The 27,826-nt window shown below is 43.8% G+C and overlaps 1 protein-coding gene across 12 annotated transcripts in view; it reads right to left on the bottom strand.

Moving 5' to 3' along the window:
- Positions 1 to 27,826, bottom strand: part of KANK2 (KN motif and ankyrin repeat domains 2) — a 91,046-nt gene that overhangs the window by 53,356 nt on the left and 9,864 nt on the right. The window contains exon 3 of one of the 12 annotated variants that reach the window (XM_061582493.1): positions 1,588 to 1,796. The exons of 10 other annotated variants lie outside the window; for them this stretch is intronic. The gene's annotated coding sequence lies outside the window, so the exon portion shown is untranslated. Of the gene's footprint in view, positions 1 to 1,054; positions 1,080 to 1,587; positions 1,797 to 27,826 lie in introns of those variants that run through there. One more of the 12 variants, XM_061582511.1, reaches the window with a different exon arrangement.

Genomic DNA, 27,826 nt, shown 5'->3' with positions numbered 1-27,826 from the left:
CACCTCTAGTCAGTCAGCATTTCACACTCGCGTGGCTGTTTTGGGGTCCCCCCTTTTAGGGGTTTTCCTCCTAAAGATTTTGAACCTCAGCACCATCCAGGGAGCTATTTTGGCTGTACAAGCAAAGGCAATCAGAGAGCCAAATCAGAATCAGAGCAAAGGATACATAATGATGTTCTTATGGATTAGGCCCTGGCTATTTACTGCAGGCTTAACAGGGACAGGGAACTTTGTCCTCTGGTGCCACACTATTGCCAGGCTTGCCTCTGCTCTGATGTGAGAGGCAACCATGTTCCAGGTGTATGCTGCACAAGGCTTGAATTAGAGGGGGGCTGGTCCCCTTGCCTTTTGGGATAGCCTCCTTAGCAACTGCTTTTAGAAGGGTACAGGCTGTGTAATTTGGTTGCATTTGGTGGGAGTTGGGGTGAAGCTTAAACCTCCTTTCCACCCCATCTTTCCCCTCATAACTCAACCAAAGCAACAGCAAAGATGGAAAGAAGGTGCCAACCTCAGACACAGCAGGATGGAGAGAGGAGACTGGGAGGCTCAGGCAGAAGCATTTAAGGACCCTGGCTACTAGTATGTCGCCTCCTCCTCGTATTTGCTTGTGACATACTTTAATGAACTGGGAGATATAGGAGGAAAGGAGTGCCGGCTGTGTGCTCTTGGTCCTGAAGCTTAAACCGGGGAGGCGATTCTGACAGATGAGGGGGCCTGCTGCTCCCATTCCAGTACTTCAGTCTTGTAACAGTGTGCCAGGAGGATTGGCCAAGGTGAAAACATGGTTATGGCCCTACCAGGAAACATTGTCAGAGGACTAGCTGCTCACAGGGCCAGAGAAAGCCCTGTTCATCCCCAAGGCTGATGCGGAATTTATGACAGATTCAGAGTAAGCCACAATCACAGCCCATTTATGTTTGATCTGGGAATGCTATTTTTCATCAGCCTCACTCTGGGGTATGTGTATGCATCCATAGAGACAGGGTTGTCTGGGCACAAACTCCTACCCAAACAGCCTAAATAGATCTGAGCATGTTGCATGTTCTATGCTCACCATTGGAGGGGGTATCCCTCTGAATACCAGTTGCTGGGAATCACAAATGCAGAGAGTGGTGCTGCATTCGGATCCTGCTTGCAGGCTTCCCATGGGCATCTGATTGGCCACTGTGAGAATGCTGGACTAGTTGGGCTTATGTTCTTAACAGTTTGTGCCTCTACAACAAAATTCAAACAACTGGTTACCTACAAGAATGAACATCAGTCCGGATATAAATTAAGTCACCATCCACATGCCCTGCAAGGTTCGCTGGAAGCAGCTCAAAAGCCAACCTTCATCTGAGGTCTTTTCAGCACCTCCCAACTGATAACAATCTTCATCCTTTCAAATCCCTTTCTTTCTTTTTAATGCAGCAGGTACCACAATTCTGCAAAGTGGCTTAGCTGGAGATGGCACCTGTCTGCAAGAGCTCTCACACCAATTGTGTTTCAGATGTGATTTTCCAGGATGTTTTTCCCAGCTCAGTGTCCTGAGAATCTGCCTCCAACAGAGCTCATTACTGAACCCTGAAAGTGAACATTTGTTCTTACCTGCCCCCATCTTGTCCCAGCCTTATAGAAGCCAGGATGACAATAATCTCTCACAAAGCCAAAACAAATGCCATGTATTCATTTGCATGTCGATACAGGAAATCCATGATCATCAATCCACCCTTGCACAGGACCAGAAACAGGATCCTTTCACTCTGCCAGCAGAGAAGCCTCAACCAACTGGCATTGATCTTCCCCAAATTTCTCTGCTGTATGGGAACAAACAAAGAATTATTGCAGTCTGGCTGCAACCCTCAGGTCAAAGTAAAGGTAGCTCTAGAGATTCTTCATTCAGCAACTCTCTCTTCAGATACTGATCTTTGCTTTCACTTGCCTGATCTGAGAACCCCGTCTTGTCCTCAAATGAACTAATAATCACGGAGAACCTGGATCCTGAGCCAATCACCTTTTAACAGTCCCAGCTCAAGCACCTCAAAGCCACTTCGGATATCAATGCAGCCCAACAGATAAGGCGTTTGCTACTGCCACCTTGTTGCCCCAGGAATCTTTCCCAGCAGGCGAGAGGATAACATTCATGCATTGTCCTTGGAAACAGAAATAGGTCTATGAGATTTGGACAAAGTTGCGTAGTTTGTAGCTGCAGCACTGGGAAGAATGTGTAGCTTTCTCATCAACGCAGGTACATGCATAATTGAGCTGCTTCACAGTAATCCCCCCAGACCAAAAATAAAACAAATAAAGACATTCTATTGTTGGAAGTTTTGATCTGGCAATCCAACCCAACCCAACCCACATTATTGAACTCCCTCAGTTTACAAGGAGTATCTTTTATTATTTTTTTAATGATTTGATGTGTGGTTTTGGAGACTCAGGTGCAGTTCACCTTTCCCCATTACCAGTTATGCACCAAAGGGTTCCCAAAGACTGCTCCCCACCCCCTAAGGTCCAGTTTCCTATGATGCTGCATCACGTGGAGGGAAAAAACATATGAAGCAGGAAGGAAAAGACAGACAACAGAATGGGAGGGATATCCATGAAGAAACTGGGCAGACATAAAGATGACAAAGGTCAAGAGGCATACCTGAACAAGCTTCCTCTGATTATGTATTTTGTTCGATATTGCTCACCATTTTTGGTACATGCAATATTAGAGAACTGTGGAGAACACTGCTTTCGAAGTATCCACCTCAGTTGAGAATGGCTGTCCTAAAAAATGCCATTGCCACTGTACTCAAGGTATTTGGAAGGATGGAGCTTGTTAGATCAAATCAAAGTTCTTCAAGACTGTTCATCTCTTTGGAGATCTAATTTAAATTAATGCTGCAGAATAAGAGCCACATACAAAAACTTCTCTCTTTTTAAGGCTAACATAAATTTATTAAACCTGAGATTTTTAAAAGTGGACTAAAATAGATGATCTTGATAGGACTGTTCTGTCCCATTCTTTACATTTTGACTGAGATAAATGTTAATTGCCCTTTTCAATGCTGAGCTGTGGATGTTCTCCTATGCAGCATGAGATTTAACAGCATGGCAACCGGTGACTCTGTCATGGGGGCCTACTAGTGGATACAAGAGAATGCTTTTGTGAGCACTTCTGAGAATCAGTGGAAAGTTTTAATATTATGGGGTTCAGTTTTCAAAGTTTTCTTGGAGTGGAAGCTAGATGACCTCCATAGTTGATAAGATCATTTACAGATACTTGAGGTATCCTAAATTTAATTCTGCTGATATTGTGAAATCATGTTACTGGCAATTCAGTTATCATATGGGGTTGCTGTGTGTTTGAGGAAAGCATAGTTATATTTTCCTCTCAATGATGGATATTAAATTGATAATTTATTTATTTATTATTTATTAAATTTATTAGTCGCCCATCTGGCTGGTTGTCTAGCCACTCTGGGCGACGTACAAGATAAAAACAATACATTAAAACGTTAAATTAAAAAAAAAAAAAAAGGATGACCCACAACCAGCACACACACAAATATACTGGAATACTACAGTACTTAAAAGAATGAGATTAATTAGCTAAATTTATCAGTTTGTTTATAATACAAGCTTAATTAGACTGATGAATGGTAATTTATTTTTCTGATATTGTTTAAACTCAATTCTACATATCCAGTTGAAATTTAATTTATTATTCCTCATGTCACATGATGGTCACTGGTAATTATTTTATTATGAAATGGAATGAGCATCTGTTACTAGCTGCCATTCAACACTGCTTAGAGAACAACATAAAACCTTGTGTGTGTCCGCGCACATGCACCCTTGTGTGTGCACATAGGTGACTTTCCCAGCCTAAAACAGGGTGGAGGTCAAAGCTCAAAGAAAGTTCAGAATCTGAAAAATGTCATTTGGTGGCATTGCAATAACCCACTGAAGTGTCTCCTGTGGAAGCACCAATAGCGACTGGCGAGTCAAGGCACAATAGACAGGGTAAGCTGAGCCCAGCTGCTGCTTCTGGAACCAGAGGCGGCTGCAAAGGGCTTGAGGATCACCAACATCTCCTAAGTGGGGCTGTCAGTGGCAGGCCTGAGGAGTGAGAAGTCAAGAGTAGGGAAACATCCAGGGAAGCACGGCCAGCACCAGACATGCCTGGGCCCTTGAGCACTAACCTGCCCCAGACCCATACAGGCAGCGCAGGCTAATAAGCCCACCATGTCCCTCACCTACCTCGCCCATCCCTGTGAATAATGTGCACACTGAGTGTGCATGCATGCTGTCAACCAAAATGGCAGCGGGAGTGTTCATCCCTTAGGGAAGCCCTTGCCCCCATCTTGGTTGATGGCAGGTGTGTATGCACAATATGAACATCATTCACAGGAATGGAAGAGGTACATGGGGCATGCGTGCGTGGTTTTTGAAATCCACACTGACTGTATGGGGGGGTGCCTGGGACTCTCTCTCCGCGATCCATGGCAGGGTTGGGAGCCAACGCTGCCACAGATCGCAGAATGGGAGCGCTACCCTCCCACCCTAAGGAGGGGCCCTTCAGGAGCCCTCGGCCAGTGCCCAACCTGGCGGCCCTCTGGTGCCGGGCGCCCTGCCTGAGAGAAGTCTCTGTTGTGGGGGCGCCCCAGGAAATACATCAGGTTAGTCCCTGAGCATGAGTAGGACTTCAGCCGCACAGCTTTTAAGGACTGCCCTCTTCTGTCCACTGCATGGGAAGGGTTGACAGTAAGCAGGATGTTTTCTTGCAGACCCTTACATTTGAACATTTGGTTTCCAAAACAGGGATGCATGTGCTGAAGGAAGGGTGAGGAGAGACCTAGCAGATTAACTTGAGAAGAGAAGTTTGAAAGCTAACAACATGGAGGTGGGAGGAGGAGAACAACTCAAAGGTGTCAGCAGGGGGGACAAGGGGGCATTCACCCCTGGAATTCTAAATGTAATGGTGGGTAGAGTGGATTGCTAATGACCTGTAGTAATAATTCATACACCTTGTCCCCCTCCTAGAAATATTTCAGCAGATACTTTTGGGAGAATTCTCTTATAGTGAGATAAAAGGGCTTAGGAAGAGGCAGCAATTAGTGAGGAGATGCTGTGAAAAACACTCTGTTTGTACAGAACACTAAACCATGGTTTAGTGTTATAAGGACAAGCTGTAGCAAGCCTCAGACTTGTGTGCTCCCCCAGCACATCTGCAAGGAGAGATCAGAAGCTTCTGCTTCCATTCACATTAACCACTATTTAGTGTGTTGTCCAAAACCTAAACTGTGGTTAATGAAAACGTTGGTTTAATGAAAGCTTCATAAATTATGATTTCCACTAACCATAGTTAAGATGAACCACAGTTTCTCCAGGTTAGCAAGCTGTGGTTAATCAAATATGAAAGTGAAAGCTTCTGAACTTTTCCTAGTGGTTATATTGGAGGGGGAGGGGAAGACCAAAGTGTACTGCAACTCATTTTATAATACTAAACAATGGTCCAGCATTAAGTGTAAATGCGGCCCAAGAGCATTGGCATGCATTCTGAAAGCTTGAAGCCCTCCTCAGCTTCCTCTCAGTCTTTTGGAGATTTCACCAGTTACTGTCCATGTGTTTCCCAGTATGCCTTAGCAGCCATAAGCACCAGCAAAATGCTTCATTTTAAAAAATGAAACGTGAAATTTTCAGGACCCTAAATTCTGCACAAACAACTCTCAGAATTGTACAGGATGATAATGGAAAGGTATAGGTCCAAACCTGAACAGGACTGGACCTTTCTGGCATCAACTGAAGACTCCCTTCCGTCTTGTGGGAGATAATGAGCCACAGCTTTGTTTTTATATTGCTGGAAATTATTGTCTTTATGTAAGGTTTTTCAGGATTTTTAATATTTGTACTGTAGTTTTATTTGCTTGTATACTGCTCTGAAAGGTGGTCTAGAAATAACAACAGCAGCACCAGCTTCAGAAGTCGGGAATGAAGTGCCTTGCTAATTTCCTGTATTAACAGCATTGATAACACACTTTAAGCCAGCAATTCCCAAACTTTTTTCCCCATGGACCACTTGAAAATGGCTGAGGGTCTTGGGGGACCACTTAATGATTTTTCTGCCTCATGTAGCAGATGCTAGATGCTGTATGATTTTTAATTGTATTTTTATTGCTATTTTATGGTATTCCGTAGAATTCAAATTGTAATACAATATAAGAAATAAAAGAAACAATAAAATACAATTAAAAATAAATACGAACATTTAATGTTGACATGCCACCGAACAATTGAGTAAGCGCAGAGATCACTGACAGTCCACAGCCCACTTTGGGAGCCCTGCTTTTAGGTATCAAACTATTTTACATACATTATCAAGTCATCTTTACAGCAATTCTGTAAAACAGATCGGGGTGATATTTGTCCCCCTACTGCAGGAGTTGGTCTGAAGCTGACAGACAAGATAGGCATGTCTAAGGCTACCTACTCCGTTCATGGCTGAGGCAAGATTCCTTGATTCTTGATACATAATTTCATGTGCTGCCTGCTGCTTAAGTTGGTACGGGACTGCAGCCTCAGTCCCTTAGCCACTACACTTGACCACACTGAAACATCTGGATTGGTTTGGAAAGGGTTCATTTTTAAGCCTTTGTCAGAAATCAAAATTATTTCACGCCACGGGTGGCCAAGACAGTGCCCTGCAGATGCTGCTCAACTCCAGCTCCCATAATCCCTGGCCATTGGCCACGCTGGCTGCTGGAGCTGCTGGAAAACTGAACTCCAGCACCATGTTGGCTACCCCTGATTTATACTTTGGCATTATTGTCTGTGACTACAACATCACCAGTCCTGACTGAAATTGTCAGATTTTGAGATCTGTGGGCCCTGGATGCTCTTTCCTTGGATTGTTAAATTCACAATATGCATATATATTTATACAGATCTATAAAAAATATTTTATTGGTCCATAAACTCTAAATGGCAGGTATATGGTACAGGTGAGTAACAAAGTAAGCAGAGAGAATCAGTGACAATAACAATCAAAAGGTTCCCCAACCTCACCTAGAGTTCACCTGAACAGATTATCAGCCCTGAGTCTCAAGTCAAAATTCAAATGACATTTATCTTTGCTGTTTGTTTTTACAGGTAAGTGTATATTAGTATGTGCCAGTCACGAGATTCGACGTGTATCTATAACTCTGGGAAGCAGCCTGATCTCTTTTGGAGCTGTTCTGTATCTTTAAAATTTGACTCATTATTTGGGTAAAAATTAAGCTCTGTTTTTTCCCTCACTATTCACTATAATGGGGAATCTAAAAAGAACTATATTTTTTTCCTTTTCACAGAAGTGGATGAAATATAAGAGCATAGCAGCCCCTCCAGATTAAGGGGCTGGATCAAGCCTGCCAAACTGCAAGCACATGCATTCAGAGGATTTTCATGCAGGGGGACCTTTAAAGTTTTAGCTTTAAAAAAAAAAAAGTCTCTTATATAAAGGGGGATGATGGAGGAAAAAAAGAACATGAATCCCCAGGAAAGACAAGGTGGGGAAAATGTAAACCCCCCCCCCTTTTCCTGCAAACCCTCTTAGTGGTTGCTTTAAAAGCCAAGTCCATAGGGCGCATGGGGACTTTAGGGAGTCCCTGATCCAACTTAGACACCTTGTTAACGGTGCAATCAGACTTGTGAATGTGAAAACTTCATCTGAATCACCTCTATTTGCCTCATAATGCAGGAAAAAGACAGAGCCAATGCAATGCAATAAATATAATATCTATTCTATACAGATTAGTTCCACATCACATGGAACATGGGATATGTACGTCGGAGTGTCTGGTATTTAAAAAAATTAAAATCCAATCAAGGTTAGATCTTAAAAATATTAGCTTGTTCCTAAAACATTGATTTTACAAGCTAAGTCCAGATACACTACTGTTCTGTGTCTTTTTCCCCAACTCCCCTCTCCCATTTCATTTCAGAGAGCAAAAAAGGCTCTCTTCTTCACAAAACTGAGGAAAGCAACTTAACACTGCCTCCCTACAACCCTCTCAAAAAGAAAACTGAATCAATTTTACCACAACAGCAAAATCTGCAGTCATTTGACACCCCACCAGGGAAAGAAGACTCAGGCTCCTACTTTGAAGAAGAGAGGGCCAGCAATTGCATTTATTATTGTAAGGAAAAAAGGGGGTGGGTGGATTGTTTCAGTCCTGGTGTTTTCTATGATATGGAGCAAAGACAAAACCAGATTTCGGTATAAGATAAAATCATATTAGAAGTGTTCAAAACATAGTCTTCAGCAAACAAGAAGAAATAAAAACAACCTTAAGACCTACACAACAGTGTATGAATACATACAAATGAACCAAAAAGCTGCAACACAGATTCTCAGGTTATGGACCGCCATGTCCGGCAAGAAAGTTGAAACTGTTTTAAAAAAGTATTCCTAGGATTTGCAGACATACGGAACCCAAGAGTTTCAGCTCTATTGACACATGCCTTTTGTGCTTGCACCTACTAACTGGGCCTTCATAACTTTTTTGGATAACCAAAAGCTATTCTGCAAGGCAGCTCAAGTACGTTGGTGAAATGCGTTGCGGCAAACACGCACAGCGTGGATTGGTGCTGCAACTGGCCTTTAGTGTGCTGTATGTCAGGAGGTGCATGCCTCCTCCAGAGATTTTTTTTAATCTCAGCAAACATTGGCGGAATGTCAAAGTACCTGGGTCTTCCAGGTAGGAAGCACTGCAGAGGGCAACTGTCGTAAGTGCTCTATAATGAGGAATGATTTTCCTTGCATCAGGATAATGTACACAAATATTTCCCTCTTGGCACTCCACAGCATGCCACAAGTTCTTGGTATGGTCAAATTTATCCATTCTACTGTGTTATCCACACAGTAAGTCTGCACTGTGAGCAAATGTTCCAAGAATCGGGTCTTCTATAGCTAGCAGTCTTACTCCTCCACTTCTTTTCTACCAACTCATCTTCCTACCTACAAGGATTTCTAATGGCAGGAGTAACAAGAGCTCACCGGTCCACGTTATCTCACCCACTGTGGAGAAGGCAGCAGGCCATCACCCCCCTTCCCATCCGCCTCCATCGCCAATCTGTTTCCAATATAAATAGACAAGGGTAGGGAGGAGAAGAAAGAGGCTGGTGGGAGAGAAAGCCACAAACTACAATCTTGATGACCTTTGGCATTCAGACTTGGAACTAGAGACAACACTTTGGCAAAGTGCCCCCCCCCACACAGTTGGCCGTCTTCCAGCTGCATCCCTATTCCCTATGTGGAGGGACGTCTTCTTAGCCAGGTCTTCACATCCTGGGCCTAGGAGGGTCGGCAGCTTCAACTGCCGCAGCTCAGGGTTATTCTTAGTATCTGAAACTCAACAGTGGAAAGAAGCCAGATCTTTGCAGTACAAAGGGCTTGCTTATCCATGGGACAGATGAAAAACAGCCTCTAAAACTTGGAGTTAAGGAGGGATGGGAGAGGTTTGGCCTAGGGTGAAGGAGTGGGAGGAGGAGTGGAAGAGCTTCTGGAAGAAAAACAGAAGAAACACAAGGGACGGACGAGAGAAGCCCGAGAAAAACAAACCCTCAGCAGACAGCGTATGAGGGATTTAGAGTAGCCACACCCCAAAGGCAACCAGAATTCCAGCAAATAATCTTATTCCTCCAGTTCCTGCGTATGAGTCACTCCTGGCTTCTCTCTGGAGATGGGGCTTGCCTAGAGGCCTGGAAAAAGGGGACCAGAGCCACAAGAGAGTGTTGAAAGCAGGGCTAGACCCTTGCCTTGCAAAAATCATAAGAATCAAGTCAGTTATATCAAGGATTGACCTCATAAATTTGTCACATGGTCCATTTCAAACCAGATCCAGCTTCCCACCATTCTTGCCTTTGAACAAAACGTTCTGTTCACGGCTAATCACTTGGCAATTTTTTGTTTTTGCTTGCATTCAGATAAAGTAAATTACTACAAACCATCAGATTGCTTTTGCTCTGCCAAACGTGCCAGTCCGCAGAGGTTACTCTGCACAGCCATTTTATAAAGCTGTTTGTTTCACAGAGGTTTGCAGCCCAGCTCATGTGAGCAAAAACACAGAACTAATGTAAGAGTATATTCAAAGGGTAGAATGCACTTCAGTACCTGCATACTGGTAAAACAATTGTAAACCTAGGGAAAAGCAGAGCTAGTGCAATTCCTGCTGTTAGTTGCCTGCCTGGTAAAATAGACTTAATTGCTCCCACGGGCATATGCAATTGGGATTTTCTGCCTCAGCCATCTTAGGCCAGCTCTCTAGTGGCTTTTTCAACATACAGAATGGGAGGTGAACAGGCTAGGAGAACAACCACAGAGAAGGTGCTTGAGAGCCAAATGTAGGGATCCTCACAATCCTCACTGCTTCAAAGACAACTCTGGGGCCCAGGGGTCAGAATGACATATGGCAGTTATGCAAAAGAACAAGTTGTGATGTCAGAATCAGCCAGTGCTGAGCCCCTGAATGCAACATCAGGTTAGCGGCTCAGCTTCTCAGAAGGCTAAATTCTGTGTGGACAGCAAGGGTCACTCTCCATTATTACAGTGATTTACAACACAAACACAATAATTTGCTATGTTCACTCAAAAGTCCCACTGATTTACAGCACAACCCTAACCATGTCTACTCAACATTAAGTCCTGTTGAATTCAACGGAGTTTACTCCAGGTACGTGGGATTAGCATTGCAGCTTTACTCTCAGAAAAGTGAGTACAAGATTAAAGCTTCATATCGGGGAAGTTTTCAAAACAGACTATGAGTTAGACAAATAAACCACCCGAGGAAAAATTAAACTTGTTTGACACCTCATAATTAGAGAAGCAAAACATATTGTAATGGCATTTAGATCTCCTGCACACAAGAGAAAAAGAAACTTTAGCTTATTCAATTTATGAGATCTTCAAACAGGAAAAAACAATCATTTCCCACCCTTGCAATGGGTTCTAGCTATTGCCTGGAGGTCAACAAATCCCTTGTCAATCACAACTCTGACTTCACTTACTGGCTACAAACCTTACTGGCTACAAACCAGACCACCTAGAAACTTACTTTTTTAAAAAAAAGAAAGATGATGAGAGTCTGGAGATTGAGGTGACTCACCCATAGACTTGGAGAGGACCCCCAAAATCCAGAGTCCCTGGGCAAATACCAGAGACCTGGCAACCCTACTCATAATTACACTTTGGATGGTATGTAGGACCTTGTATTTTTCCAGCATTCACTGCAACAATTTCCATCTGTAAAACTGCACTTCTTTCCCCAGGATTACACATTCTCCTAGCTATTGAGGTGTGAGTGATAATGGCTTATAGTAGATATTGTTTTTGACATAATCATCTCAAAAATACACACAGCTTCTCTTTGCACAGTTGCTTAGAAACAGCATATATAGGGCTAGATGACCCCTTGTTCTGATTCGGTGAAGCTCATATACTTGCACAATTTGGGAAACAGACGGTGACCCAATCAAAGGCACTCTCTCCCCTATACCCTTCCATGCTTTGCCTCTCATCTAATCTAGTTGAATCCTGACTAAGTAACACACCTGGTATCTATCCACATATAGCAGTCCCTTGGTTTCCCCCACATACCACGGGGTGGGGGACCAAGCGAATTAGCCGACCACGCATTACGTAAGCACTTGCATAACCGCTTGCAAGGGCCAAACTCCACCGCAGTTGCAAGCTTTGCATGCTTCCAAATGCAAGTCGCTTTCTCCAGAAAGCCATGGAATTAATTTAATTTGATAGTGGCTGAGAGGGAATATTTGGCTCAGTTCCTCACTGGACTCTCCAGGCTGCCACTGGACACTCCGGGGGGGGGGAGCCACATTTACAATTATTCAGTTGAATGCACATTCATCTAATAGAAGAAGAAGAGGAAGAAGAAGAAAATAGGTTTTTAAAACGTGGACTGCTCCATGGGGGAAAGAGGTGGTTCTCCACTTCTATACAATCAGTGTTATACACAGCCAGCTTCTTTTGCAAACCAGTTTGCTCCGAGATTGATCATGGAGAGAACAGAACAGAGCTGAACAAAATGATCCGTGTTCGTATGTAACCAGGATAAATGAACTCACTTCAATGTTTATTTATTTATTTATTTATTATCATTATTTTTACCCTGCCCTTTTTCCAAAACTGGAACTCACGGCGGCTTCCAGATAAAAGCACACATATAATTAAAAACATACAAAAGTCTAGATTAAAATCAAATTAAACAATTTACAGTATTAAAACCATTCATACATACAGTTAAAATAATTCAAACTCAGTTTAAAATAATACCATTAGACAATAGCAATGCAGCACCCTTCAAGTCCTGTCCTTAACAGCTTTCACTTCCAAAGGCTTGCTGAAATAAAAAAGTCTTTGCTTGCCGATGGAAGGACTGCAAGGAGAGGGCCATTCTTGGTTCCCTAGGAAGGGAGTTCCAAAGCCTCGGGGCAGCCACCGAAAAGGCCCTATCTCGCGTCCCCACTAGTCGTGCTTGTGAGGACGTAGGTATTGAGAGAAGGGCCTCTCCTGAGGATCTCAGGGCCCGGGCAGGCTCATATAGGGAGATACGGTCTGACAGATAGCCTGGACCTAAGCCATAAAGGGCTTTATAGGTCACCACCAGCACTTTGAATTGTGTCTGGAAACAAACTGGCAACCAGTGAAGCTTTTGTAACAGGGGAGTCGTATGGTCCCTGTAACCAGCCCCAGTTAACATTCTGGCTGCAGCACGTTGCACCAACTGAAGTTTCCAAACAGTCTTCAGAGGCAGCCCCACGTAGAGCGCGTTACAGTAATCTAAACGAGATGTTTGTCAGTGCTTTTTGTGCAGTGGTATGAATGTGCCATATTGGTGGCATATGCCTTCTGGTCACTCAGTCAGTCATGCAGACTCCTCACTTAGGGCACAACATTACACGCTAACATATACAGCTAAACCTAGTCCCGTGTTCTTCAGCCTTGGGTCCACTGGTTGGGGATGACGTAGTCTAACAACATCTGGGGACCCAAGGTTGAAGAACACCATCCTAGACAAACACTGCTTTGGGAGGCAGAAATGTGGAGTAAAGAAATGGTGGAGTGTGAATGCTCAACTCTTTCTCAGACAGTCATTCGTTCCTGGTACAAATCGCCCCCAGATGCTCCTTCTCTGTTTCAAATGCACATTTACAAGGGTATACATACATTTGGAATGGGGGGAGGGGAGAGAGAAAGAACAGCAGGACTGACTGCATTAAAAAGCAGGCAGGGGAAAGGTTAAAACACCACTCTCTTCCGCTTAACTTCAGATTCATTTTCAACACCTTTATATGAAGCTCTTGAGCAAGGATGAAGAAGGATATGTTAAGAGACAGTGCATGCAAGCAAGAGAGTCCACAGATACAGGTAAAAGGCAAAAAAGGTGGCCTTTAAATGGCCCATAATGCCTGGGCAGTTCAAGGGGTTGGGCAGCCAAAGCAGGTCATAAGGACTATTTCCTGCAGGTGAGTGTCAGTTTGAACTGATTGTATTAACCTGTAAGCTCCACCTTGAATAGCTAAGAGTTCCAGAGAGGGGACATCCCCAACACAATTTGCCTAGCCATTGCTGTATTTGGGCCCTCGTGCAGGATTGGGATCCTGGCATGGGGAAGGGGGGGCTTTCATCCTCTGCCTTCTGCTGCAGTCCCAATCAGGATCAGGCCCCACATTCCTGCAATTTGCATTGGGGGGAACTCCCATTAGATCCAGATCAGGTTCCACAGTAGCAATCTATGACAGAAAAAGCTAGCATTCAAAGGCAAATAGCATGATACACAGTGCCGGATTTAGGCATAAGCTAAACAAGCTACAGCTTAGGGCCTCACAATCCGCAGGGGCCTCAAAAAATTTCAATTTTTTGGAGGGGGGCTTTTAAAATTTTATGTGTACTGAATATATATATCTGGTGTAATTTTTTAACAAAGGGCCTCCAAGCTTTATATAGCTTAGGGCCTCACCAAGTCTAAATCCAGCACTGATGATATATGTCACAAATCACATGTTGCCTGCCCTCACTATTCAAAACAGAAAATCCAGCCACATTTGCGTACTGTATACAAGATGTCAAAAAAGAAAAGTCCTTTGTGGAAAATATAAAAAAGAAGGGGGGAAACTTCTCTGGTGTGCATAATATAGCTGCTGTTCTGAAATTGCTGATTTAGTAATTGTGTATTTTCCACACTCTTGTGAACATGCTTCAGGACAATAATAGAATCAATATATGTAGGGACTCAGATAGGAGGCTTAGAGCCAGCTAACTCAAAACATTTTTTTTCTCCAACAATGCAAAAGATTCTCCCTGAGGACCAAACCAGGATTATGGGGAGAACTATGGTTGCCGTTCACACATATGCCTCACTCACTCTCAGGGATGGGGGAGAAATCCAATTCAGTTTGCTTTCCAGGCAAATTTATAAAATTCGCCCTTTCTGAAACAATATGAGAACTGAAACACAGCCATCCTTTGAAATTTGCATTTACCTGAATTGTGTGATACAATTCTTCAACCAACCAATGTTTACAAAAATGCATATATTAAAGGGAAATTGCTTTAAAATAAATATATTTGTGAAAATAACATACAAAAATGGATTATATTAGGATTGCTTGCAAAATGTGTACATTGTCAAAACTGCATACAAAAATGTGTTTATTAGGAGAAATTTGCAGTAAAACATTGAATAATTTTAATGAGGGTTTTTTAAAAAAAACAAGAATGCAGACTGCTGCAGAAATGTGAAGAACCAAATTTAAGACTGGAAAAATGAAAAACTGGAAGAACCAAAATGGACAGATCCTTCTATCCCTGTTCACTGTAACATGTGTCTGCCTGCATGTGTCTAATCTTTTCATCAAAAGGGGCACACCTGCAAACAAAGAGGAACCAGGAAAAGGGATGGAAAAGCAGTCTCAACTACCTTTGCACCCCCCTTCTTCCATGTAAAAATCAGACACATCTGCACATACACAGTGCTTTATATGTCAGTGTATCATACACATGAAAAAAGCAAACATGGCGGCCCTGATCACATCTCGTGTGGCCCTGACATTGCAATGGATCCCTGGGTCTGTGCATGCCTGTTTCCTTGACATCCCAAGCAACCATGTGACCCAGCTGGGTCAGCTGTGAGAGAATGGAAAGTCTTCCCCATCTTGAAAGAAACTTATGGGGGTATAAACCAGGCCCCCTGCTTTTTATTTTCTAAATTGCTGCTTTGCTTACACTACCCCAGTTGGGTTGGAGCCTTAAGAAAGTGTGCTTCATTCGGTTTCTTCCATTTGTATATTGCAAGGAGCTCAAAACTGCATTTAAGTCTTACAACAGTCTTGTAAGGTAGGTTAGGGACTTCCCAAGCCTTCACAGAGAGCTTCATAACTGAGCAGGCATTAAAACCTAACTAAGAAGCATAGCATTCTAGCCAGTGTAAACGACAGAGGATCTCTCATGTATGGGTGTCTTCAGTAGGTCAGAGCCTCTAGGGTTCAGTTTACATTGTTGGATCTTTGATTTTCAAAAGGAAGTATGGAGAAGGTTTAGGATCAGGGAAAAGTTGGGAGAAGAGAGTCACCCACATTACAGGGTAACAAATGGGGCATGCCTAAGAACTTCCTCATAGAATAGTAGAGTTGGAAGGGGCCTATAAGGCCATCAAGTCCAACCCCCTGGTCAATGCAGGAATCCAAATCAAAGCATTTCCGACAGATGGCTGTCCAGCTTCCTCTTGAATGCCTCTAGTGTCGGAGAGCCCACTACCTCTCTAGGTAATTGGTTCCATTGTCGTATGGCTCTAACAGTTGGGAAGTTTTTCCTGATGTCCAGTCGAAATCTGGCTTCCTGCAACTTGAGCCCATTATTCCGTGTCCTGCACTCTGGGACAATCAAGAAGAGATCCCAGCCCTCCGCTATGTGACAACCTTTCATGTACTTGAAGAGTGTTATCATATCTCCCCTCAGTCTTCTCTTCTCTTCTCCAGGCTAAACATGCCCAGTTCTTTCAGTCTCTCCTCATAGAGCTTTGTTTCCAGTCCCCTGATCATCCTTGTTGCCCTCCTCTGAACCCGTTCCAGTTTGTCTGCATCCTTCTTGAAGTGTGGAGACCAGAACTGGATGCAGTATTCAAGATGAGGCCTAACCAGTGCTGAATAGAGGGGAACTAGTACTTCACGCAATTTGGAAACTATAGTTCTGTTAATGCAGCCTAATATAGCATTTGCCTTTTTTGCAACCACATCACACTGTTGGCTCATATTCAGCTTGTGATCAACGACAATTCCAAGATCCTTCTCACATGTCGTACTGCTGAGCCAAGTATCCCCCATCTTATAACCGTGCATTTGGTTTCTTTTTCCTACGTGTAGAACTTTGCATTTATCCCTGTTGAATTTCATTCTGTTGTTTTCAGCCCAATGCTCCAGCCTATCAAGATCTCTTTGAATTTTGTTTCTGTCCTCCAGCGTATTAGCTATCCCTTCCAATTTTGTGTCATTTGCAAATCCGATAAACATTCCCTGCACCTCCTCATCCAAGTCATAATAAAAATGTTAAAGAGCACGGGGCCCAGGACCGAGCCCTATGGTACCCCACTCACTACTTCTGCCCAGTTTGAGAAGGAACCATTGATAAGCACTGTTTGAGTACAATTCAGGAGCCAACTGTGGATCCATCTGATAGTTGTTCCATCCAGCCCACATTTAGCTAGCTTGCTAATCAGAATATCATGGGGTACTTCGTCAAAAGCTTTGCTGAAGTCATTCTTTAGATCATTGGCCCCTGCCTTGACTCTGCCACATTTCTCACCAGAATTCTTGGTATGTAGTTTAAAAATTTCCTAAAAAGAGGAAATGGTATATTGTAGTGCAAGATAACTGAATCTCAACATTTAATTGTGATATAATGAGACCTCCTTGGGAGACTGGAAGGGAGGGGCATTCTTATTACCAAGGGAGTCTAAACAAATCACAGTAAACTAAAATCTTCCTTTATGTTCGGGCAGTAATAGAGATAAGATTGGTCAGGCAGGCTTATGATTGGCCCAGGCCAAGTGGCCCCAGTTACAAAGTTTGTTGTAAAACAGAAGGAACAGGGAAGGCTTTGAGGAGGGATTCTGTGGCAGAGCAAGCAGCCTGTTCTTGTCACAGAAAGAACTCCAGGCCCACGAGGGAGGGAGGGAGTGAACACCACCTAAGATTTCCAGGCAAGGTGAAACTGGAGAGTAAACTTCTGCGACAGTTTATTTATTTATTTATTAAATTTATTAGTCACCCATCTGGCTGGTTGTCCAGCCACTCTGGGCGACGCAGAACATAAAAACATACAATTCACATTAGAACCTTAAAATTCCAACAATAACAAAGGCCTGCCTGAAGAGCCAGGTTTTCAGTTACCACATGGAAAAGCCTTGCAGTGGTGTGAAGCCTGGCCTTAAGGAAGGAATCCTTCCTGAGCAAACAGCAGGCCCCAACCAGGAGACCTGGGAGGCTGAGTGCCCCAGGAAACAGAAAGAAGCTCTGCCAGAAGCAGTTTGGAATTTGGAGGAGGTTCTCAAGAGAAGCACAACCTGATCCCTATTCCTTTATCCCCATGTAAGAAAAAACAAAGTACATTTATCATTCTGCTTGATCCCAGGGCAAGGAGGAGCTGCAGGCAAGAATGCTCGCATGTAGTCTGTGCATGCAATAATTACGGCATTTGGCTGCAGCTTTGTACACACATGCAGGGTCCTTGTAGGGGGCAGCAGCAGAGCTCCCAACATCACACCTGCACCAGCCCCCCTAAACCCTTTGGTGGCCCTGCAAAGCTGACCACGGGGGGAGAGGCAAAGGCACTCCTCACTGACGGCACCATTTATCCTCGTGTCGGTCCTCAATGTTTTGAAGGAGCTGTACAATGGACATTACAAAAGTTAATCAAGAGAATGGAGTTCATATATGCCGGACAGAAACTACTTATCGATTTTGCAAAAGTTTCTTTTATTTTGGAGAGAGAGAGACAGATACACACACATTCTCTCTCTGTGGCATATTATTTTTTTTAGATAAGGTTAGTTGTTTGCTTGTCTTGTTATAGACAGCTGAAGAGCCCGACGCAAAATGTTGTAAAGGCTTTAAAAAAAAAAAATTATTCCAGGCTAGCCTTGCTGGCTTTTACTGGTGTGTGCCAAGCTGATCAACTGAATAGGAAGAGAAGAGATTTTTATGCCTCATACTGACAAGTTCTCATCTTGGGCTTAATACAGAAGCAGCAGCAAGATAATAGACTCTCCTGACATCATAAGATTGCTGTGAGTTCTTTTTTCTTTTTCAAGTAACAAAGAAAAAATATATATTCAATGTCATATACACCACAGAGATACATAAAATACCACTATATCATTCTTCACTTTCGTCATCATAACCCTATAAACTCATAAGAAGTGCATCCATTGGAGACATCTACTAGGTAGTTCATATTTTTATGTTCCATAATGGGCAAAAGGATATCTATAAATTTGTTTATTTTTTGTTACCTCCAGTCATAGATTACAGCAAAGTCTTTGATTGTGTAGATCATGGGAAACAATGGAATGATTTCAAAGAAATGGGGGTGCCACAGCATCTGATTGTCCTGATGCACAACCTGTACTCTGGACAAGAGGCTACTGTAAGGAATATGGAGAAACCGACTGGTTCCCCATCGGAAAGGGTGTGAGACAGGGATGTATTTTATCACCCTATTTGTTCAATCTATACGCAGAACATCATACGGAAAGCAGGACTGGACCAAGATGGAGATGTGAAAACTGGAGGGAGAAATATCAATAATTTAAGATATGCAGATGATACCATACTCTTAGCAGAAACCAGGAATGATTTGAAACGAATGCTGATGAAAGTTAAAGAGGAAAGCACAAAAGCAGGACTACAGCTGAACGTCAAAAAGACTAAAGTAATGACAACAGAAGATTTATGTAACTTTAGACAACGAGGACATTGAACTTGTCAAGGATTACCAATACCTTGGCACAGTCATTAACCAAAATGGAGACAATAGTAAAGAAATAAGAAGAAGGCTAGGACTGGGGAGGGCAGCTGTGAGAGAACTAGAAAAGGTCCTCGAATGCAAAGAAGTACCACTGAACACTAAAGTCAGGATCATTCAGACCATGATATTTCACATTCATAATGGATGTGAAAGTTGGACAGTGAAAAAAGAAGATAAGAGAAAAATCAACTCATTTGAAATGTAGTGTTGGAAGAGAGCTTTGCGCTTTCCATGGACTGCAAAAAAAAATAAAATTGGGTGTTGGAACAAATTAAACCATAACTATCACTAGAAGCTAAAATGATGAAACTGAGGTTATCATACTTTGGACACATAATGATGATAATAATGAGAAGACATGATTCACTAGAAAAGACAATAATGCTGGGGAAAACAGAAGGGAGTAGAAAAAAAGGAAGACCAAATAAGAAATGGGTTGATTCCATAAAGGAAGCCACAAACCTGAACTTAGAAGATCGGAACCAGGTGGTTCATGACAGATGCTACTGGAGGTTCCTGATTCATAGGGTCGCCATAAGTCGTAGTCGACTTGGAGGCACATAACAACAATAGTAAAAAGTATGTGAATAGGTTAAGAGCTATTTGTGAAATATTATGAGCATTATATACCACTGATGCCATTTCTGTTACCATATTGTAGCAATGTTTAATTAAAAATTGTTAAGAAGCTTTTAAAACTTTTAAAGAAACTTTAAAATTTCTAATTTCATGTGTCAATGAGCAGTGTACATAGAGCACATTGCAGTAATCCATCTCAAGGTTACCAATGGCCTCTAGTGGCCAAGTTATCCTGATACAGCTGTAGCTGGCATACCAGACAAGGCTGGTAGAAGGCACTCCTAGCCACCAAGGTCACTTGGGCCTCTAATAACAAAGGTGTATCCAGGAGTATCCCCAAGCCATAGCTTGGACAACCCCATGTAGAACAGGCAACTGGTCTATATTTTGGACACAGAAACCACCTACCCACAGAGCCTCCACCACAGAGCTACCATTCCCAGACCTCCCCGTGAGGGATTGATTGTTAAACTACTCTAGGAATGGTAGCTCTGTGAGGGGAATAGGGGTGTTCTCTCAACACACTTAACAAACGACAGCTCCCAGAATTCTTTGGGGGAAGCCATGCTTGTTTATAAACTGGAACAATGCTGCTTTAAATGTATAGCGGAGATGTGGCCAAAGGTATAGCTTGGAAGGCTGTTGTCATTATCTTCCTGGCCAGTGGGGAGCTGTAAGGACTGGCTGAGAGAAGGAGATAAGCAGCATCACATTGGACCTGAGCTCTCTGTCCCTTCCTGTCCATCTCAGTGCTGCTTCCCTTTCCATCCCCCACAGCCAAGCCTTGTAGTTTCCTTCTGTCTGGGGAGACACAGTGGGCACAGCCTGCCCTGTACGTTTTATCACTCTCCTATAGAAATAACCTACAATGCAGCCCAGATTTCACTTATCTGCTTCTGATCCTGAAGTTTTTTTAAGCAGAAATGGAAAATTGTGTATGTTTGCCCCCGTTTCTGAAGCTTGAAAAAACATAACACATTGTTATATAGATCATTTTCCTTCTTTCAAGTCTTGACATCAAGGCATCCAATAATGTTCACAAGTCACACTTAAATTCTGCTTTACAATTTCCCTCACTTGTGTTCTATCACATTGGCCTTTAATGGGGGAGAGCTGAGTTCAAATTTCTGCTCAGCCCTGAGGCTTCCTAGGTGACCTTCAGCAAGCGAGCCACTCATTTGTTGCAATGAGAAAAACTGGATAACCCCCCTGCATGGTGCCCATCTCCAATTCTTTGAAGAAAGGACAAAGACATAATTGTGACTGCCAACACAACTGGCTTGTTTGGGGCTACAACAGAAATGCATTGTATTTTTTTAGCTTGTTTTCCTTCCAAAACAGGGAATCCAAAGACAATATTAAAATGTGCATTTTGTTTTGTTAAATGTTGGAATGGGATGAACGGACAGACTGAAAAACCTTTGGAGAGGCAAGCGGCATGAGTCACTCACTAAGTCCCCCCCCCCCCAGCATTCATCATCACTCCAGAGGAAGGGAAAGTGCTTCACAGGTCCCTAGAGGCTCAGCACTTGGGCAGCTGCTTGCTAAACATCACTCAGAGGGGCAGCCCAGCAAGCAAAAGTAACTGCCACAAGCACAGCTATGCTAATCATCTCTGCCGCTGCCTAGCTGCTACGTTCCTTGCCCTGGAAGCTGACATTTGCTGTTACGCCTACCACCAGCTGGTGTCTTGGATGGACGTCATCCTTGTCCAGTGGCAGTCCAGGCCCTGCACTTGGAAAGACTGCCAAAAACTAGCATAAAAAAGTCATTCCTTATTGCTAATGAGGCATGGCTTGGAACCGACTATGAGGATGGACGGACTAGCAGGAAAAGTAGCCCAGTGACTAGCATCCAGACTCAGCATTACCCTGTTAGGCACAGAGGGAGTGTATTTGTTTCCTTTTTTAAGCACTCTGCTTCAAGAGCCACTTTTCTCCCCACCAAAATGCTGCTCTTGAATGCCTTCTAGAGTGGAAGGGAGCAGAATTACATGGACCTCCCCAATCTTCCCTCTTTGCAGTCAAAAGTCTCCTGGGATAGGAAAAAGGAGGTAGTGGTAGACAAACAGGATGGAAGAGGGGCTTGGCAGGGTAGAGTATCAACATACATGGTAGTACATTGATTGTTACACCATGTGCGCAACTGCAGCTATGGAATGCATCCTACCCAGTTCCCTTCTGCCTCTCAAAGCTGAAGGGCAGGTATAGAACATTCCACTGCTTCCTCCCTTCCGAGTCTCTCCTCCAACAATGAAAAAATCAACGTCTTGCATGCATGATGCACATCCAACACATACAATAAACACAGAGATGCTAGGGGAAAGAAATTTGACAGAAACCTCCCTAATTCCTGCTCACTCACACTGAATGGTCTAATGCCAATCTTTCCCTCCCCGGAATGACCAGTTCACATCAGAAATCCAAAAGACCTGCATTCCCCAGGTCTGGATTTCTCCTAGTCTTGAACTGAAGTATTTAGCCAAGCTAAATTTTGGAGGTTTCATTGATGAGAACACTCCCCAAAGTTTGCAACCTTGGGGGACAGGTGAGCAGGCAAATTTAAAGAATGTTTGGCTCCCCATAAATATATGGTTGATTTTTTCCCTTCTTTTTAAATTGGAAAAAAAACACACCTTGCCACTGTGTAGCCTGTCTCTGCAATAGAATGCCCCCAGGAATAATGCTGTGCTGTGACACAGCACCATTCCCAGGGGCATTCTCCCCTAGGAACATAGTGGAACCAGCATGTGCAAAGCAACCATCTGAAGTGATGGTAAGACTTTTTTTCTCGACTAGAAAATAAAAATATAAAACTTCATATGTAAGGCAAACTGATCGTTTTAAAAACCAATGTGCCTCTCCGCCCCTAAAAGGCATTGAATATCTTGGCCCCCACTTTTGCGGGGAACAAATAGTTTCATGATAGTAGGGATGGGGGTGGTGTTGACACACCTTGAATTTTTCCAGCAAGCTAACTGTGTTGTTGGTTTAGCATTTGAGGCCAAATCAACATGTGGCAGCAGTCAGGCTGCCTTGGATGAGTCATAGATTACTGGCCCTGGGAAGGGCCAGTAAACTGAAGCTCAGTACTGGCGAAGCAGAGGAGCAACTCATGAGTGGACTGTGCTCCCTGGGATGTGATGCTTAACTTGTTCTGTGTTGCATTCCACTTCAGAGTCGGACTCACCACCCAGTGGTACTGAGAGATCCACTTATGTCTCTCAAGGCCCAAGCAACATCCATGGTATTGGAACCCCTTTCACCACCCAAGGCTAGTGCACCAGCTATGACCTCTCCTTGACATAGATAGTCTGACCATGGCTATCTATGCTCTGATGACATCCAAATTAGACTACCATAATGCACTGTATGCAGGCCTACCATTATTCCAAGAATAGCTCAAGGCTACTAAATGGCATCAAATTTAAAACACCTCACCAGTTTTAGAACTTTCTTTGGCTGCCAGGGGGGTAGAAGGCTAGTAGGCGGCTGCGGCAGGGCAGCAGTGGCAGCGGCGGTCTGGGCGGGTGGGAGGTTAGTAAGGTTTCTGAGTGCCCGGGGGAGGGGAATGGTTTGAGAGTTCCTGTCTGTGTGTTTGGGAGGGTTTAATCCAATTGATCCAATCAGGTCCTGCTTGCAAGACCTGGAAGCTCAGCAGCTGGGTGGGGTCCCCCTAGAAGCCTGCCTTTCTGGCCCAGCTTCTTCTGCTGAGATCATATCATGGCATAGGGGCCTCCCCATCCCCACTGAGATGTCATGGCTGACAGGGAGGGGAAAGGTGGCAGTGTTCATAGCAGGGTCCCTCACTCAGCAGCACCAAGACGCAGCTCCATCTGCGGTTGAGATTTTAAAAAGGTATCCCCTGCCCGATGTTAGAGGCTGCCTAATCTGTAGGAGCTGGGGGAGGTGAGATGTTTCCTGCATGCCCATCTGGAACAAGGTGCTGAAGATCTAAGAACCACCACTTAACATTCTTAAAGAAAGGACAATCTTAAAAGGGCTTTCCTGCTCAAACATACCCAGGCACATCCAGCCAACAGAATTCTTCCAGGCCACAACACAAAACCTGACAGCATGTAAGAGGCAGAAAAGGAGAAGCAGATAGCAGTCTCCATTCCTCTTCACCCCTTCTTAATTAGAATAAACCAAGGGTCAGGCCTGGGGGCCTATTTTATTCCTACAAAAAAAAAAAAAAAACAAACATTCAGAACTGTGGTCATCCTGGACAATGGAAAAGGCAGCTTTTCCTGACCCAGCCACAGACGTCTTCTTGACCTGCTCTCCTGGCCCCGAGACTCAGGTGCTTAAAGAGGAATCCCCCTCCCACCCAGCATAGAGTCCATGGCAAACAGCAGACAATGTCACTGTCTACTTCCTTTTCATCAGCAACGAGAACCAGAAAGCAAATTAAGAACAAACCAAGAGTCAGGCCTCCAAGCCACTGCCTCCCTAAAACCCTAACAAAGGAAAAAAGCAGACCTTTCTGTGCGTATTCTGTGCCAGAGTTTTCTGCCTGGAGGTTCTGAAGCGAATCTATTCATACTGTGCCACTGAGGAAGAAGGACAGCCTTTTCCAGGCTGATGCTGTCACTCAGGGTAGTGCACAGCAAACATTAAGATGCTCCTTTGGACCAAACTAGATGTGACACCATTCAAAAGATTAGCAACTGCGTTAAAGCATTTTAAAAAGTGAAAAGGAAATAACATGAATGGAGCCTCAACACTGAATGGAAAATGCAGCAGAGGCAAAAGATGGAAGTTCTTTCCCCTGCCCCCTCTCCCCCGGGTCTAAGTCTGGATCAGGGCCCCACACCTGCTATTTACCCTTTTAAACAAACATTCATGATAATTACGTGGATGGTGTCGCATCTCCTTTGGCCCTTGGTTGTGCGCTGTGGTTGTCTGAAGTCAGTCCCATCACAGGATAACCCACAGCAATCCCCTGCCTTCAGTCAACAAGGGCTGGTTGCTCAGTGACTTGCACGCACAGGAAGTAACTGGGAAGGGTCACCTCCATGCTGTATTTAGGCAGAAGCATCAGGGCCAACTTTTTTTATGTATGAATGTATGAATGGTTTTAATACTGTAAACAGTTTGATTCTATTTTAAACTACACTTTTGTATGTTTTTAATTATATGTATTCTTTTACCTGGAAGCCGCTGTGAGTTCCAGTTTTGGGAAAAGGGCAGGGTAAAAATAATGATAATAAATAAATAAAATAAAATAAACTTTGCAGCAGGTATCTGAAGAGCCTCAAATAAGGGGGGGATTTTAAGTGGAAATCCAGTTCTAGTTGATTGATCACAACAATTGTATTATTAAAGCTCACAGCCTTAACTGAAAGGTGGCGGCCTGGGGCAGGGGAAAAGGGAATTCCATCCTTTGCCACCAGGACTGCAAGTATGAGGAGGATGTTAAAGAATGCTAAGAGGTAACCAAGTTGCAGTCAACCATCCTGAGTGCCTTTGAAGAAGAACACACAGTGCCTTTTCTTAAAGGCTCTTCTGCTGTCGGCGCATGCAGCCACGTTGGTGAAGGGGTGTGTGTTTTGGTTTCATACTTGCCACACACAAGACAAGGGGAGCCCTTTCTTTGTATTAGGGAAGAATGAGACAAACATCTATTGGGGTGGAGAGGAGAGTAAACGGCCCAATCCCTTTTTTGACGTGTTAGTAGAAAGGAGCAAGTTTCTAGCTTCAGGGCAACAGGAGTGGAAGTGCAAGAGACAAAGCCCATTTGAGCTTGACAGAGGCCAACTACGGGCTGGCCACACCCCAACCACTTCCTGCAGCATGGGGGACGGGCAGGGAGGAGGAGGAGGAGGGATTCGATTTTAAGAAGAGTCTCCAGCTGGCATGAAAGAGCCAATTGTGTGAACTTGCCGAACTCTCAAAGCCCACTTGCACAATGCAGCTCTTCAGCTGACAGTGCTAGAGCTGCCCCCTTTGCCCTGCAGGCAGCGCTTGCTACTTCTGGAGCTCTGGGTAGGGAGCTCTGCAGATGCAGCTCATGGCACCTTGTGGGTCAGGCCCCTGCTGCAGAGTTCTTAAGAGAAACAGATGGTGCCCCTAAGGAAGAAGACCGGGGCTTGCAGCGGGGGTGGAAAACACACACGGCAGCAGGGTGTGGCAGGGAGAGTGACATTCATGCCAGATGAGACTCCAATGCTGAACAGAACCAGAGTTGAGGAACCTCATCATGCATGGATTTTTTAAGCAGTCAGCTGCTTTAGCCTGAAGTAGTTTGGGGTGAACCTCAATTGTTGCAACCCATTGAATGGTCCTCCCCTCCCCCCCATTTGCTTCTGCCTACATTCAATACTGAATTTGTTTTCTCTCCTTTTCCTGTTTTTTTCTGGAACATTATCATTGGCTAATGCTCCTAGAGAGAAGACCCCTGTTCTTGTAAAGTGGCGCTTAAAATCAATGGGCACTCAGGAGTTGGCTAATGCTGGCCTGAAGAAGAATTTCCACTCAAGACTCACCAGCTGGGTGGGGAAGAGACTGCAGTTTCCTAGCCATAGCCATCTCTTGCCAACCACTTTCTTTCCTTAGATCTCTCTCTCTGCTAACATTCTATCAAATCAACATTAAAACAAGCCTTTCAAACTGAGAATAGTCAGGCAAAAAGAACATATCTGCATATTTTGTGTTGACCTGCCATCATTTAATCCAATAACATAACTGCATCTTCTTGGTGCTGAATTTGCAGTTCACTGGCACAGGATTTTCTATGCTTCAGTGTAAAATCATTTTCAAGGTGCATCTGGGCCATGACTTCTCTCAAACGTAAATCTTATGCTGCATGTCATCCTCTTTAATTTCAAACCCAAGTGCAATCTTTTACTTTACTATTAATAAAACCATAATGTATGCATTCTAATGTTCACAATTAAAGGAAGTTGGCATAAAATATGCGCAGCTTTCATTTGCAGATCCCCTAACCACAGTTCTGCCAGCACTGACTACAAAATCAATTCCCACTGGAAGAAGCTGCCCCCAAAGGTTTCCCCCTTGGATAGAGGGGTGGTCACGCAAAGGAGAACTAGATTCCCTGTATGAGAACTCATCTCTCAGGGCAGCAGTGAGGAGGCTGGGCTTCAGAACCAGCTGAACCTGTTTCAATCCCGTGATCCTACCCAACGTGAGGAAAGCTTTCTGCGTAGCATTTCCTTGGTGGACCATATAGAACTGACTCACTCACTACCCCGACACAACTCCAGGTTTTCTTATCTCATGCTTATTATTTATTTATTATTTGATTTATATCCTGCCCTTCCTCCCAGCAAGAGCCTAGGGTGGCTAAGCAAACCATTTCCCTGCTGGATAATCTTGAGTGATGCCACAGAGAGCTTGCTGGCCCCAAGAAGGTGAAAGTCAGAGCCACCCAATTGCCAGAGGAGCAATTACCCTCAGAATGGGTGAACTGCAAAGCCAAGAGTGCAAAATCAAGAGATTTTTACAGACTTGGATGGGGCCACAAGGCCCCCCAACCTTCCTGCTCCCTCCTTAGGAAGTAATCCTAAATCACCAGTTCCTAGCCAAGAGCTCTGTCTTCTGCATTCCCACACAGAGGACTGGAATTGCAACCCAAGAAGCAGGTGGGCTCCCACAGATTACATCAAATTGTGTCTCCTTGGGGGCCCTCATCCAGCATTGCCAAGAGACAAGCCAAACAAAGATATGGTGAAAAAATCAGAGGCATTTTGCAACCTGCTGTAGTCTCTTTAATAGTGACTCTGTGCATGTGTGTCTGTGTCTTTTGATTTTAAATAAAATAAACTAAAAATTAATTTTCTAAATATTTATCTTGTTCTGTTTCTATTGTACTCAGCTACCTTACAACAAGTAAAATGTTAAATACTAAGACCCCAAGACAACATCTAGGTAGGCTGGACCAACCCTTTAAAATAAGTAGGCAGACTGGGACCGCTGCACCCCCCTCCATCTCCAGAATGCCACCCCTACCCATATCAAGCTCTGTCCAACACACAATCCCCGTGTTAAGGGTGGAGGTACTGCACCTTCCCTGCCCTCAGAACAAATTGTATCCTTTGGCTAGTTTGGAGTTGGGACATAATCTATGTTCCCATTATCTGATGCATTCTACAAAATCTAGTTCCTGGGCTAAAGTGACATTTTAAGACCCCTTCTTGCCTTCTCTAGAGAATTTGGTACCCCATGAATCCCAGAC

The sequence above is a fragment of the Rhineura floridana genome, chromosome 1 (genome assembly GCF_030035675.1).
Source record: "Rhineura floridana isolate rRhiFlo1 chromosome 1, rRhiFlo1.hap2, whole genome shotgun sequence".
In the NCBI taxonomy this organism is placed as follows: Eukaryota; Metazoa; Chordata; class Lepidosauria; order Squamata; family Rhineuridae; genus Rhineura; species Rhineura floridana.
This window is presented reverse-complemented; position numbering and strand designations above follow the sequence as displayed.